The sequence below is a fragment of the Mustela lutreola genome, chromosome 14 (assembly GCF_030435805.1).
Source record: "Mustela lutreola isolate mMusLut2 chromosome 14, mMusLut2.pri, whole genome shotgun sequence".
NCBI classification, from domain to species: Eukaryota; Metazoa; Chordata; class Mammalia; order Carnivora; family Mustelidae; genus Mustela; species Mustela lutreola.
In genome coordinates, this window is record NC_081303.1 from 13,207,265 (window position 1) to 13,223,160 (window position 15,896).

Below are 15,896 nucleotides of genomic sequence, written 5' to 3' on the forward strand. Positions count from 1 at the left end.
GAAGGTGCTACCTCAGGGGGTGGGAGGAGCGTTGGGGTAGATGGGGCACTGCCCATGTGGGTACTGGCTCCCACAGGCTGAGCCAGGCAGCCATGGTGCCCGGCACCCTTCCTTTTTTATTTATTTAAGATTTTTTTTTAAGATTTTTTTTAAAAGATTTTATTTATATATTTTACAGACTGAGATCACAAGTAGGCAGAGATGCAGGCAGAGAGAGGAGGAAGCAGGCTCCCCGCTGAACAGAGAGCCTGATTCGGGGCTCGATCCCAGGACCCTGGGATCATGACCCGAGCCGAAGGCAGAAGCTTTAACCCACTGAACCACCCAGGCGCCTCGCAGCACCCTACCTTGAGGGGAGATGTCCTGCCTCTGCCCGGGGCCATATCAGGTCTGACGCTGGTGGCCTTGGACTCCCTGGGTCTCACCAAGGTTCTCAGGCAATCAGCCTGCCCTGTCGTCCCCTCAGGTACAAGTCCTTAGGGGCCAGACTAGAAGCTGACCTGAGTGACTACCAGCAAGTGGTTCCCCGAGTTTTCCTTCCTCCTTTCCCTCCCCAAGAATGTGCTCGTCACCCTTGGCTAAGACCATCTGCCCTTTCTCTCGAGATAAATGCTTTCTTTAAAGACACCTGTGGACTCCTGGTGTCCTAACTCACAAGACATGTCTGAATCTCATAGCAAATCCTTCTATGTGTCAGTGTTATTATCTTCATGTTATGGGTGGGGAACCTGAGTCCCTGGACATCAGAGGATTTGCCTGAGGTCACACAGGGCTTCAGAGCCCTAATACCTGGTCAGTCCCATGTTCCCCTCCTCATGTCGTGCTACACATCACCCCCCAGCTGGACAGAGGCCGTTTCAAGATGGCCTCCCTGACGGTCCAAACCCAGTGGGTCTAACATGGTGTCTTGAGGTATCACAGCAGTGACTCCCTCCCCAGAACCCGCAGCAGAGTCACCTCCAGGGCTTCCAAAACACAGATGCCAGGAAATCCTGACATGCTAGGTCCGGGGGAGCCCAGGCAGAGCAACTCTATGGATGATTCTCCCCTGAAGACGCGGCCACCAATACACACACCACCTTGCGGTCTGCGAGAACGCGGCTTACCTTCTACTCAGATTTCTTCCGCAAGGCACACCGCGGCCTTCTCAGGCTTCGGAACACCCCTGGTTTGACCCGACTCCTCGCTTGCCGCCAGACAGAAAAGGGTGGAGGCCTGACCCAGCCTGTTCCCCAAGCAGGTTAAACAGAGTTCATTCACAGTTAGATCTTGTTCAGGAAGCTCTGAGGCCCGGGCTCTGAGGAGGACTTGGATCCTGGTCAGGGAGTGCTGGGGAGTGGCCTCAAGGGACGGATGGCCGATGCCTGCTCCGAGGGGGATGAGGGCTTTCCCGGCATTGAGGAGGGATGAGGTGTGAGGGTCAGAAGGCTCTAGAGCTGAGCTGCGGAAGGGGAATCTGAGATTCCCAGGCTTTGCACGCCTGGCCTTAGCAGCAGTGCCCGCCTTCCCTGAGCCCAGCCCAGGCAGGGAACTTGGCCTCCTGCCCGCCTTCTACTCTCATTCACTGGGCTCCCAGCGCTGTGCGCAGGAAGGGAGGTGGCCCTTCTGGGGGGCCCCTGCCCCGGTTATTGCAGAGGATGACTGGGGTCGAGAGCCTGTGGGGAACCGTGACACAGGACAGCACGCTCCTTGAACTCCTATCGCCAGAAATCTTCTTTTTTTCCTTTAAGATTAATTAATGAGAGAAAGTGACAGAGAGAGAGAGAGAGAGAGAGAGAGAGGGCGCGCGCACACAAGCAGGGGGAGAGGCAGAGGGAGAGGGAGAATTTTCAAGCAGACTCGGTGCTGAGCACAGAGCCCAGACACAGGGTTCGATCTCACGACCCTGAGATCATGACCTGAGCTGAAACCAAGAGTCAGATGCTTAACTGGCAGCCACCCAGGTGCCCCATCACTGTCTCTTTTTAAGTGGTTTCATGTTTACAGGATTTAAACAATTTATTCAGTTAAAAAAAAAAAGACACAAAAAACTGTCTTATTTCTTTTCCTCCCTCAACGTCGAGAATTAACTAAATGGGTCCGTTCCTGCCCTCTCCTCCTTCCTCCTTCTCATTCAAACATCATTTTTTAACATTTGCTATACACCAGGGGCTGAGGACAAGCTGGTTCCTCCCCTAAACTGATGCCTTTGCTCTGGGCCCCCTCTGGCTGGCTGCCCAGGTCCCACTGCACGCCTCCCTCACCTCGACCGACACCACCACCTCTGGGAAGTCCTGGGGGGTTGCGCCCCCACACCAGGTGCCGCGCACAGCCTGCCAAGTATCCGGCATGCCTCTAGACCCTGTCTGGCCCCGGCTGAGGACTGTGACCTGCCTTCCTGGGAGCAGGGACAGCTTCTGGGCTCTTCCTTTCTCACTCTGTCTCTCCCCAAAGAGCAGGAATCCCTTCTCTTCTTCCCTCTGGATACTTGGACTACGGTTCTGACCGACTGTCCTGAGGTCCCAGGGGAAGGGACCCTGGGGCCCAGAGCAGGATTTCCGGGGAAGAAGACTCAGAGCTGTCCCTCGCCCCTTCCTCTCTGTCACCCTCCCACCTCAGCCTGGCGTGCACAGGGAGGCCACCCCAAGCGGGCTTTCCAGGATTCTGGCTGGCACAGAGGGGTTGCTGACCGAGGACACGGAAGGCACCTCCAAGGCAGGGAGAGCCCAACCAAGAGCACTCCGGGATGGCTTTTAAAATGGGTGTAATGAGGAGAACCTGGGAGTTTTTGCAGGTGGCCCCAGGGACTGGGGAGTGAGGGGCTGTGTGGCCCAGTGGAGGAGGCAGGGCCCAGCCTGACCCTCCGGTCAGTCAAGTAACCTGTGTTTTTATCAGGCTGCCGTGTCTGCTTGCATTTAGAAAACGGGTTTCTATAGCCTCAAAGATTAGCAAACCATCAGCTTATGGAAAGCCCACAGCGCTCCTCTGCTCAAATGAGCCTCTCATCGCCAGTCAGGGGCTGCGGCCCTGTGACCTCAGACGGCAGCCCCAGCCCTCTGCTGCTGTGAGCTAGAGAAGGCAGGTCCAGGGCTAGCTCAGGGCCACGTGCGTAGGAAGTGCTGATGAGAATCAGATCAGGCCGGCGGAGAGAGATGGGGCCTGGGTGCTTCCGCTGCCCTTGGACTGGGGTAGGGGGTGCTGGGATCCCAGATGAAGGAAGAGAGACCTTGCCGAGGAGTCCAAAGACATGGGTTTCGGTTCTGGCTACCACTCAACATCATGGGGCCCCAGGGACCCAAAGCAGATGACTCAATTTCTTTATCCATGGGATGGAGGTGGCACCCTCCCCCCGCACCTGCAGGTTATACCGAGGAGCTCCGTGTGCTTCGAAAACGGTCAAGTTTTGCTGTTCCTGTGCAAGGTACTGCTACGGCTCTGTGGCAGTCAGGGCCGGGGCTGTCCTGGGGCATTTGGAGCAGTTCCTGGACTGGAGCTTCTGAGTTGAGCTTTACGAAAATCAGAGGGTCACTGGCTCAGTGATGGGCAGGGGGTCATTCGGGAGGTCATGCCCATACCCACCATCCTTGGTACCATGTGGGCTTTTGGAGGTTTTGTTAAAAAATGGAGTGGGTGTCTCTAGGCACCCCGAGATGGCTTCAGGGCCCTTAGGAACAACAGAGCTTTTCTGTTAGGCACAACATGAGGCCTTTGGCATCAGCCCCAAGACACACATTTCCTTTTCCACCCTTCAAGCAACTGAACAAACCTGCCTGCCTTCAGGCCAAGGGAAGCAGGGCAAGCTGTGGCCTGCCTCGTCCCCAAGGTGACAAAGAACCAGGGGTCAGGAGGACAGTGAGTCCCAGGATGCACACGCACCCAGGCCTGCCCTGCCCACAGGCACCTTGGGAACATTTTTGTGTTACAGAAGTTGCTCATGCTTGTGGGAAAGAACAATGTGAGCAAGAAATATACAACGAGAAGGAAACTCCTTCCCACTCATGGCCTCTGGCCACTCTTACTCTGGGCCCAACGATCCCTAACTTGGGAAGACCAAGGATGTGAACTGATGTGCCCTTCAACCTGTGGGTGTGTCAGCTGATGTGTATTTCCTTGTGACAGCCCCAGCTCTGACCCCAGGCCTGCGAGACAATGAGCTGAGGGCTTGGTTTCTGCGAGTGTGGCATCAGTGACAGAGATGACCCGAAGCAAATAGTAATCTGAAGCCAGTTCCCTTTGACGTGGGTTTTTCTAAGTTATTTTCTAAGTTGTTATTTGCTTCAGAGTTAGCTTTACAGATGTGCCTGGTGACTGTTACTTGATGGGGACTCAGGGTCCTCATTTTGGTCTAGGAGGAATGATTTTTTTTTTTTTCCGGGTGAAATGCTGACACTAAATTACTTTACATCTTCAGGGCCTCAAACTCCAGTGTTACCAGGAATTCCAGTGACACCGTAATTTGTCAAAAATGTGTCGAAGTGAGTACGAGGGTATCAGGCAGTGGGGACTAGTGGAGCCTGTGGCAAACCAGAGAGGAAACACCTTGCTTAAAGATACCAGCTGTAAGGAACAACAAAAGCAAGAGCATCTATATATGATATATCTCCATGGCTTGTGGCCTGGGAGATTGACATCCCACATGAACCTGCTAGGCCCTGGCTGACCCCACAGAGAGAACTCCATGAGGTAAAGAGTAGCAGTAGATGTGATGAACACTTCTCAGCCCTGGCTGCCCCTTGGAGTCACCCCCACCCCCCCACCCAGATCTCTATCATTCTTAGCCCATGTCTTCTAAAGGGGGATTTTGAGGGACACCTGGGTGTCTCAGTTGGTTAAGCATCTGCCTTCAGCTCAGGTCACGATCCCAGGTTCGGGCTCCCTGTTCAGCAAGGAGTCTGCTCTCCCTCTCTGGATCTCCCTGCTTGTGCTTGCTCGTGCGCGCTCTCTCTCTCTCTCAAATAATAAATAAAATCTTTAAAAACAAACAAACAAATAAATAAATAAATAAATAAATCGGGATTTGGATACAGAGCCAGGGACCTGCTGGCTGATACTGGACCTGCTGGCCAGCGAGCTCTGCCTTTCTTCCCTCATCGGTCCCCACCTGCACAAAACCCTCCAAGTCCACCTGGGGACACTGTCCCCTTAGCTCTGGGACATCACCGCTCTCCTCCCTCTCCAATAAGGGAGGCCCTTGTGTGGAACAACCAAGAGGTTCCTACTACTGAGTCAAGACTTAGCCAATACGAACCATGGGTGGACAGGCCGAGGACTCAGAAAAGAGTGACACTGTCCCAAAAGATAAGGAGAACACAGGTGTCATGAAACAGATCCTGGGCTTTGGAATCAGGCAGACATGGGTGAGCCCCACTTCATCACTTACCAGCTGTGTGACTTTGGGCAACACACTTAACTTCTCTGAACCTCAGTTTTCCCATTTTAAAAAATGGGAACAGAACCTTCCTTGTATTGTTGCTGTGCAGATAAAATTCGATCGTGTATGGGAAGGGCACTGTCGGGCCAACAACAGGAGCTCTGCACACAGACTCCGGACAGGATACCGGAGGTGAGACTTCTCCTTAGCAGTGGCATGACCTCGGGCAAGCTGTTTCATGTTTTTGTGCAGAATTTCCTTATCTGCAAAATGGGTTCACTGCTGTTCTCAGAGGGCTACTGGAAGGATAAAGTGCGATAGCACATGTCAAGGACTTCGACTGTGCCAGGACTCCGCCACGAGCATATTATTGATTATTATTATTGATTATTGATTAACTCCATTCCGGCATAGTGAACACTGTCTCCCGGACCCTCCTGGGCTGTGTTTCTGGGATATGGAATGGAGAAGTCGGAGCCTGTTTCCTGGTTTGCGGGCAAGGCTGATCATATTCTCCCCACGTCTGTCTGCCTGGTTCCTTTCTCTGATTCCCCTAACCTGGATAGTCTGTCATTTTCACCTTCTATCCTATTGTCTGTGACCTTCCCAGACACCTGCCGACCAACACACCCTGGGGCCCTGGTGTGCCTGGGAGGCCCCTGGGGCTGCCTTCTGGCTGAGAAGCCCCCTTAGTCCCCACAGAAGACGAGCACTGAGCCACACTCCCTCCGCTGGCCAGCACACAGGCCAGGCGGGCTGGGATGAATCACTTCCCACGCTGTGCTGTCATCCACACTCCACCCGGAGGTCCTGTGTGCAGCTTCTGTGTATAGTGTTTCTTTCCATTCCGTGATTCAGAAAATGCCACTCACTCATCCATGTGATCCCCTAATCTTCTGCCAAGGAACTGAGTGCAGAGAGTTGCTGGAAACCCCTTGAAGGACAGAGGAGGGCAGCTGTGTTTGCAAGAAAGCGATCTGAGCCAAGAACACTGCAAGGTGGAACTCCTGAATCCATCACTGGGAGAAGAGTACTGGGGGGCTCAGGTGGCATGAGAAAAAGACCGGATCATGAGAGCGTCTGTTGGTGTGCTCAGGTCCCCAGCGTGGCTGTGGACAGATCTCCAACCGCCCCACCCCCAGAAAAATAATGTGATTCTTTTGTCTGACCGCAAATGTAAAACTTGCTTAGGCCAAAATTCTGATCAATACAGAAAACTCTTAAAAGGAAAGGACCTATCACCTGTATACTATGACCAGATGCTGTTTTTATCCATTGAGACATTGTCCATATGTCCTCAGGCTCAGAACTGACAGTTTCTGGTCCTTAGAGCTGCTGGACATAGCCCGGCTCTACTCCTGGCTCCCTCCCCAGTTCTGAGACCCTATGTCTGAAATGCCACGGAAAGGCTGGCCGTCTGGACCCCAGCATTTGGGTGGGGTCTAGGCTCAACCTGGCCATGAGTTGGCTGGGTGCCCTTAGACAAATCACTCTGAGTCCCGTTTCTCTATTCAGTTAAAAAAGGGATAATAATTGGACTGATTTGTTGAGAGGATGAAAAGCCTGAGTGTGAGTGAAAACTGCAAACCCCCCAATGTCTTCAAATATCCGGAAGGGCTAGCCTGGTGCCTGCCCCCCTGCTACGGCTTATTCAACCCCAGGATGGGGCTGAAGCAGCCCCTGCTCCACCACTGAGCTGACTCTGCCCACGCTGACCAAAGGCCTTCTCCAGACACCAGAGCGGGGCCATCTCAGGCTGGGGTCCCCAGTCACGCCGGCACCACGCCTGAACATGCAGGCACTGAGGTGGGCAGGCACCTAGTTCAGAAACATCCAGAGCCCTGTTTTGTCACCAGGTTTGCCCCGAGACGGCTCTGTTCCCACAGATGCTCACTCTCGCCCAGGCCGGGCTCCTCCTCGGTGCCACTCCTGCTCAGAAGCACTCTCTGACCTCGGGGACTCTGAGGCTTCCCCAGCTTGTACCATTTTTATGTCGTAAATGAATTTTAGTGGAGTCCCCAGCACGAGAAGAGGCTGTGAACTTAGACTCGGACAGTGACGACAACGTAAGGACATGAGTTCAGCTGCTCCAAACTACCCCGCATATTCGTCTCACCACGTCTCACTACACACGCAAGAACTCGCTTGCTGGGGATCGTCCCCTTTCCTATTTACGGAAGGGTTAAAGGAGGCTCAGGGGACACATGGCTCTAACTAGCACAGCTCTCCAGACCCCGTTTCCTGTGCCCCGGCCTCCCCGGCTTCCCTCCAGCAGAGCCAGGTGGGACATTGTTCTGCTTGGATCCTTCTAGTCTGGGGGCAGGAAGCCCTGGGGGACCAGCAGCCCGTCCTGACTTAGCTCCCCTGGGAGAGTGAATCGAGCTGACCAGGCGGCCAGTGGGTCCCTGTACCCTATCTGTGGGCGTGAGCTCGTGGGCTGCCCCCGTGTGGACTCCAGAGATGGCAACGCTTCAATCATCACCTTTTTCTATGAAAACAAGACTTGGCCAGTTCCTATGTCTGGGTGTTGATCTCAGGTCCCCTGAGCTGAGGCCCTGCTCCTGCTGTGTGTCCTGGGGCACCTCCAGGCTCCCCTGAGCCCCACAGGAGGTGGGCCTGGTTGTCTGCCTCCGTCCGGCCCCTCCCAACCTCCCGCTCAAGTTCGTTCTGCCTGCCCCTCTGCTCTCTCCCCCTCTGCCTCTCTGCCCCTCTGCCTCTGCGCCTCCCTCCAGTACCACACGCTCCCGTGCTCCACTGCAGCAAGGACAGAGGATCCAGCGTCCCTCAAAGCCAGCCTCGGATGGAGGAAGGGAAACTGAGAGGCAGGTGGTGGCCATGAAGAGGAGACAGTGGGCCCAGGACAAGGGGCCCCGTGGGAAGCGAGAGGCCTGATGGTGGAGGAAGGCAGCGGAGAGATGGAGAAATGGACGTCGGGGTTAACCAGGAGGGGCCCTCTGGCCACTCACGGGCTGCCCAGAGTGTTGTAATCATAAATAACATGTTGTAATGATCATAACCACCTTGACAGTGGCAGGTGATACAAAGTGAGCACTTACTGTATGCTCGGTATGGGGCTAACGTGCCCTACCCGGACCCCTTCATTTGCTGCCGAGAGTCACCTGCCCACGCAGGTGTCCTTGTCATCCTCCATGTCACCGATGAGGCGGCTGCAGCTTGAGTCGGTTCAACAACTTGCCCAAAGGCCTTATTTCATCAGTGGAAGATGTGGGATGAGAAGCGAGGCTGTCCGAGCTCACGTTCCACTCTCCCTAACTTCTGTAAGAGCTGCTTCTAGAAAAAACAAGAACAAAGATATAATCCCCTGTGCCCAGAAGGTGGCTCAGGAGTATCAGGTTTGTTGAGGAAAGGGGAATGTGTTACAGATGTGTCAGGGTATATCCGGCTTCAGTAGGAGGACCCCCTGTGATCCCAGGGTCTGGGAGGCTCGCCAGGGTCTTGCTAATGGTGGCGGCAGGGCGGGAGGCAGTGGGAGCAGCTAAACCAGGCCACACCACCTTCCCATCCACACACTCGTGCATTCTGTATTCGTACCTGGGATGCGAGGAGGAAGCCCAGTAAATCATGCCAGAACTGGCTGGTGTGGAGCACGGATGAATAAATGGCAAATTCATAAACTGGGTTTTTTAAATATATATTTTATAGTAGGATTTTAATGACAAATATCCACTAGGGAAATATAGCTTAGTTTGGCTAATGTATGTTAATTCATAATGTATGTTAATTCAAACATTTAATTCACTGACAGGACTCAGGGTTTAGGCGCTTAAGTTAAGCAGGTCACTGGAGTGTGAGGGGGGTCATTGTCTGTGTGGCTCCTTCGCTCCATCACGGGCGGTGTAGACGAGCTGATGGAAACTCACTTTCTCATCATCTTGTGCAAAATACAGGTTGCAAAACGGCTGCAAATAAGTGTTGCAAACGCAGAAGAGGAAACATTTAGATGTGTGGCTCTTTAATCTTTCTGACTGGACTCATGATAAGAAACATATTTCGGATCATAGCCAAGTGCCCGCACATACCTACAGGCGCACCCAAAGAAGACACATATCCCTGAAACAAGTTTTAGCCAGACTACGTGAAATGCACCTGGTATTTTTTTATTTTATTCAATTTCATTTAAATAAAATTTGATCTGAGATGTACTAAATTGTTTTCATGATCTCTAATGTGTGGCAACTCACAATTAAAAAACACAAAACAAAAAACTAGCTGACTATACCAATAACAAGTAAAAAGAACAGAGCTGAGAGGTTGTCTTGAGTCCCCTTGGGGTAGCAATGTCCCCAGATTGGAGGCTGTGCCCTCGAGTTAGTGCTAGTGGGGACTCTGCACCCTCTGATCTTTGGGAAACAGACACTGTGGCAAACACTGGGACTCGGAGCAGACCGGAAAGGAGTTCCCAGGGAAGAAGGCAGAGGTGCCCCTCCAGAGTCAATATTTAATTGGGATTCATTTAGCCATAAAATGATCTTCAGGGAGGGAGGAAATGGGCCAAATGAGGGTGGTGAATGGGATAGAAGGCAGTTAAAGGCAACCTGCTCCCCAAAGTAGTTTTGGGCACTGCTGTGTGATCAGCACAAAGAGGGAAGGAAATAGCCAGTGGTTGCGAACAGAGACTCAGTCTTCTAATCCTGCGAACGGGGCTGGGCTCTATGCCTCAATTTCCTCATCTAGAAAATGGGGACATAATACTATTCAGTCCTTAAGGCTGTGACCTATCAAGAATGAGGCTGACCTGCACACACAAATTAGGCTCCAACTCCTGCCAGGAAGGTTGGCATAAGGCTCAGAACAGCTCATGCTGAATGGTGTATAATGGGTGATGAGTGAACTCCAAAGCTGCTCCATGGCCACAGAGGCGGCTGCTTCAGATAGGTCAAAGGTGGGATTCCAAACACTTCTTCCCAACGTTGGGGTTGTGGGTGGGGGGTCCTCAGCCTCAATGGCACTCAATAAATTCATTCTGAGAGCCATCATTACATAAATCCTCCTTCTTGCTGGCTGCCTGTTGCTGTGTCTACCTGTGCAACCGGAGGTCACTGCCTGCCAACCACACCCCCACGCTGCTCGGGCAGCTCTCCAGCTCCGCAGTGCTTGGAGCCCCGGGGGGAGCCAGTGCAGGGGTGGGGCCAGGCTATGTGAAAAGCCTGGGAGTCCTGCAGAATCTTTGCTTAGCCGGAGGTAAAGATCCCTTGAATACTGTAGGTCTCCTGTCAAGATTCTCCGTCTCAAAAAGTGGGGCAGGTGAGTGGCTTCCTTCTACTCCGCATAAGTTGTGGGTGTGAGGGGCGGGGGACGATGTGGGTGCCTGGGGGCTCAGGTGCCTCTTGGTAACCCCAACATCACCAGTATCCCTGGCCCAATGTCTGGAATGAACGAGTAAAGGAAAGGACCGAGACGTTTCCTTCTCTCCAGCCCCCCCGGCATGGCTTTGTCAGGTCCCGGGCCTCTCTCGGCACCAACTGGGCTCCCGCTCCCAGCACGATCCATATTCCATATTCCACACTTTTGCTAGAATGATCTTTTTAAAGTGCAATTGTGATCGTGTTACCTTCCTTTCTCCCTACAGGACACCCCTGTTTAACCGTTGGCCGGTGTCCCGCAGCCTAGGATGCATTTCCAAGTCCCTCCACCGGGTAGCCTCTTAGCCTCGCCTTTCCCAGCCCGTACGAAGCCCGCGCTGCCGCCGCGGGTTCCACCGAACGCCGGGACTCCCCTGATTGCGCAATACAGCCTCACGCCTTCGGGCTTTTGTCCACACAGTGCTCGGTGCCCGGGCGGTCACGGTCCTGCCCGCGGGCTGGCCCCGCTTTGGAGAACTGCCATGCTCGGTGGAAGCACCGCGTGCTCTGGGAGGTCTTCCCCAGATCTGGGGTCCCAGGGGCTCCTTCTCCTGGCTCCCACAATTGTCTCCCCTGGATCGTTCCTGGGAGCACCCCCAAGGGCGTGACGGGCTTCCCGGCTCTGGCCACTAGAGGGCAGTGCGGCGCAGACGAGCGTGGGGCCCGGCCGCCGCCCGAGGGTGGCCGCTGAGCGCTGGGGTCTCCCGAGGCGGCCCCTGCCTTCTGTCCTCACACACCTCAGTGCTTGGGGTTTGCCCTACCTCCTGGGACGTCACACAGCCCCTGTGCGGCTCCCGGCCTCTGCCGCTCCGCCTTCTCTCCTTCATGCCCAGGGCTGCCCCAGCTTCCTTCCGTGCCTGGTAGTTTTCACCGCCTTTCCTTTCCTCCGCCTCACCCCAACCTTCCTCAAGAACTTTCAGCAGCGCCTGATTTTTTCCGTATTAACTCTACACATCTCATTTGCGGTTTCCTTCGTTAATTAACTTTGTTAATTAAAATACTGCCACTTCGGTAACAATGAAAAATGAAAGAAAAATAATTCCCAAGTCCATTCCATGATTTTATGTTTTGCTCTCTCTTATTCTGTGTTTGTGGTTGTGGTCAAAGCATCGATACAAACTTGAATTTAACAATTTTGTCTTATTTTGAGATAGGAGACAATCTTTCAAATTACCATTCGGCTTTATAATATGCATCACTATGAGGGAACGTGAGCTTGGGTCTCCAGGCCTTGCTCTCCATCCCACCAAACCACAGTGTCTCCATTTCGAGGCTGCAACGAGCCAGCCCTCAGAATTTGTGTGGAACAAATTGGGGGGAGGTCCCCAACCCAGCTCATCACCAAAATCACGAGGGTGTCAGTGGGACTTGGAAAATGCCTGCGTCCAGGGCCCATGGTGTTTCAGACGGACGGGTTCTGGGCCAGGGCCTGCGTATCAGTCAGGATCTGATAGGTTCTGCTACGGTAACAACCCCAACCTCCCCTGACTTGACGGAAGGACAGTTTCTTTCCTCCTTACTCATTTCAGATGATCACCTTGGGTTAGTTAAGAATTCCCGAATGACTTGTCCTTATCACAAGCCCCAGGCTGACAGAGTGGCCACCCTCTGGAGTGGGTCTGAGCTCTGTGATGGAGGCAGGGAGGAGGAACGTGGTGAGTTAGGAGCCGGCTTGTCACACCAGTTCCATCCCAAAATGACACTCATAGCTGCTTGTCTTGCTTTGGCCACCGACTCCCACCTGGTGGGGACTGCGGTCCAGCACGAGGTCCCTGGAAGGCCTCGTACCTCGATGTTTTAGAAAGCGCTACGGTTTGGGGAAGCATGGGACCAGGGAGCTCCAGAGGAAGAAATTGGGGGGAGGTCCCAAGCCCAGCTCATCACCAAAATCACAAGGCTGTCAGTGGGACTTGGAAAATGCCTCCGTCCAGGGCCCATGGTGTTTCAGATCGAGGGGGTCTGGGCCAGGGCCTGCACGGAATCGGCGTATCTCTGACTGGGTGTCCACACTCGCCAGGGCACCAAGGAAGGGAGCAGTGAGGGCGAGGCCCGATGCCCTACCTGAGAGTGCTCTTGTGCAAACAGCAGGAGCTCAGCCTGCTTAATGAGCTGAAGGGAAAGAACACTGGATGATTCAGAGAACTGACTAGAGGCCTGGCAAACCAGGTTCAGGGCAGTGGGCAGGGCACTGCCAGGGGAGGTCCGGCAGCAGAGAACACAGTCACAGACACTCGGGCTGGTCAGGACGCCTATGAAGGTGCCGCAATCAGTGCTGTGGATGGCTGACTCTTGACCCCACCGCCACGGCTACACATCACCTCTAGCTGTCTGTCTGTCCCTTGAGGGTCAAAGCCCAGACCATGAGCATTCCATGAGCTGAGACTGGGTCACGCACAGGCCTAGAGGACTGTCTGTCCCTCCCTGAGACCATACAGCAGTGGATACCCTGACTCGGAAGGGAACTCTAATGTGGGCAGGCAAAAATCAACAAACGTTGTCTACTGAGAATCACCTGCTCCCTCACCAAAATGAACTCATCTGGGGGTGCCTGGGGGCTCAGTCATTAAGCATCTGCCTTTGGCTCAGGTCATGATCCCAGGGTCCTGGGATAGAGCCCCACATCAGGCTCCCTGATCAGTGGGGAGTCTGCTTCTCCCTCCACCGTCTCTGCCTTTCCCCCTGCTCGTGCTGTCTCTGACAAACAAATAAAATCTTAAAAACCAAGATTTAAAAGAAAAAACAAAGTGAATTAATCTGGAAGGCCTTTAGGGGTTGACTTGATTCTCTAAGGAGCCCCTTCACTGCTTTTCTCAGGGGGCATAAAGAGAGAGAGGTATGCATGTGCTTACCGTCTCTTCATTGGTTCCACAGAAACCACCAGCAGAACCACGCCAGCCGACTGGCTTGGAAGAGGGTGCTCCGGTGTGGGCCCCAGAAGGATGGAGCTGGGAAGCAGGAAGGAGGAAGGAGGAAGCACAATAGTGCGGCTCTGTCACACGCCTTCGCACAACAGTCTGTCAGCAAGAGTCAAGGTTTCAGTGAAAACAAGGTGTGAAGTAACCCGTGTTGGACTTAAAATCAGGGGGAGAACAGGCATAGCTCTTTGTCGTAAATGAGGCTGCTAATCGAGTTATTTTGACCCATTTTTGGCAACAGCCTATCCTCACTGCCTGCGACCCGCATGGACACCCAGGATCCAGGCACGGTTCCTGGGGGAGGAGGCCTCAGCCCTGCTTTGGGGAGCAGCACCAGAGATGGGAGAAGGAAAACAATATAGTGTCATGGCTTTTCCTAAAACAAAGGTTCCTAAACAGGACTGCACAGCCCCAAAGAGCCCCGGGTCCCCTATGGGCGCAGGCCCAGGCAGAGAGTCACCAGTCAAAATATAAGACACTCAGTTAAATCTCGATATCAGACAAAAAAATTTTAGTATGTCCCATGCAGTTTGGGGATCTACTTATACCTTAAAAATCACTTTTCTGAAATTCAGACTTAACCGTATTTTTACTTACTAACCTGGCAACCTTACGTAGGTGTGCTGCTTTTCTTTTATTTACCTTGGGGCTTAGGTTAAATTTTTTTAGAATCAAGATTTTTGCTGCCAAAGGCACGAGAGTTTTGAAAGTCATGGCTAGATCTTCGTGTGTGTGTGTGTTTTGTTTTTTTTTTTTTTTACATTGAAAAAGTTAGGTTTGGGCGCCTGGGTGGCTCAGTCGTTTAAGCGTCTGCCTTCCACTCAGGTCAGGATCCCGGGATCCTGGGATCGAGTCCCGCGTCGAGCTCCCTGCTCAGGGAATCTGCTTCTCCCGCAGCCCCTCCTCCCACTCGTTCTCTCAATCTCTCTCTAATAATAAATAATAAATAAATAAAATCTTGAAAAAAGGAAAAGTTAGTTGCAGCGAATGTTCCAGACATTCTTTCGCCCTGCGTCCCTGTGCCTCTGACAGCGCAGGTGCTGTTGCAGACGACGGGGCTAAAACAAGACAGGGCCACTGCCTTCCAGGAAGTCGGCCGAGTCACCAAGGGAGACAGCAGGCCAGCCACACGACCTCATGTTGCTGGAAGTGCAAGGTGCAGAGAGGGAGTTGACACCATGCAGGTCTTGGCAGAGCAGCCAAGAGGAAAGCAGAGCAGTAATGAGATGTTAACCAGGAGTTGCTGCCGGCACTGCGGCCTCCACGGGAGCAGGAGCGTAAGTTGACGAGCATTGGTGTGTGGGGAGACACTGCCCCTCTTGGACTTTCATTTTCCTCTATCTTCTAGTTTAATAATGACTCAGTTAAGACTGATGCAATAGTAAAGCAACCATTTTGTGTTTGGTTGCCTTAAAAAAACCTGACCCCGGGGCGCCGGGGTGACTCAGTGGCTTTAACCCTCTGCCTTCGGCTCAGGTCGTGATCCCAGGGTCTTGGGATGGAGCCCGGCATCGGGCTCTCTGCTCAGCAGGGAGGCCTGCTTCCCTTCCTCTCTCTTTCTGCCTGCCTCTCTGCCTACTTGTGATCTCTATTAAATAAATAAATAAAAATCTTAAAAAAAAAATGACCCCAGCAAGATACTTCCTAGGGACATCTTTAGGATGGAACAGCAGAGTCCATCCTTGGGCTGGAGAGGACGTGGTCCAGGAGCCACCTTCAGCCGTGTCCTTGAGACTCTGTCCCAGCTCTTACTGGCAACAAGAACGTGGCCAAGAGAAATGAAGGGATTCCGAAGGAAAAGAAACATCCAAAGGACAAAACCGCTCTTCACCTTATTAACTCCTAAGCAAACACCTCGGCCCAGAGTGTAGGCGAGTAAACCAGAAGGAACCCACGTCTGTGGGGGGCAGAGCTGCTCTCTATCGCCCAAGGAAACAGCAAGGGCAGAACGAGAGTTCTGTTACTACGAATACTGCTTGTTGTCTTTTCTTTTAATCATTAGGAAAAATTATTTCCTTTCCAGAAGAGTCTCTTTTCTGGGAACTGGGCCTGGCTTTCAGTGAGTGTGGCAGTCTTTCGGCCCCCAGTTCTGGATTGTGGGTGCCCGAGGGGCTTACAGTGGACAAGGCCTGAGGCTCGGGAAACTCAGCCCTGGAGCTCGGTCACACTTGGCGGGGAAGGCGTGAGCTCTCCTGCATGTGACTGGGCCAGCCTGGGCTCAGCCGCCGTGTGGGCTGTGGAAACAAGACCCAGAGACGGTGCCGTGTA

The 15,896-nt window shown here is 53.2% G+C and overlaps 1 protein-coding gene and 1 long non-coding RNA gene across 9 annotated transcripts in view; one reads left to right on the top strand and one right to left on the bottom strand.

Moving 5' to 3' along the window:
- Positions 1-15,896, bottom strand: part of PACC1 (proton activated chloride channel 1) — a 163,865-nt gene that overhangs the window by 66,915 nt on the left and 81,054 nt on the right. For 5 of the 8 annotated variants that reach the window (XM_059145307.1, XM_059145315.1, XM_059145304.1 and 2 more), the window contains one exon: positions 8,407-8,641. The gene's annotated coding sequence lies outside the window, so the exon portion shown is untranslated. Of the gene's footprint in view, positions 1-1,106; positions 1,966-8,406; positions 8,642-15,896 lie in introns of those variants that run through there. The other 3 variants (XM_059145305.1, XM_059145309.1, XM_059145310.1) reach the window with 3 other exon arrangements.
- On the top strand, positions 10,439-11,764 carry LOC131814411 (uncharacterized). Its single transcript, XR_009347295.1, has 2 exons — positions 10,439-10,615; positions 10,941-11,764. It is a non-coding gene; the product is annotated as an uncharacterized LOC131814411 (long non-coding RNA).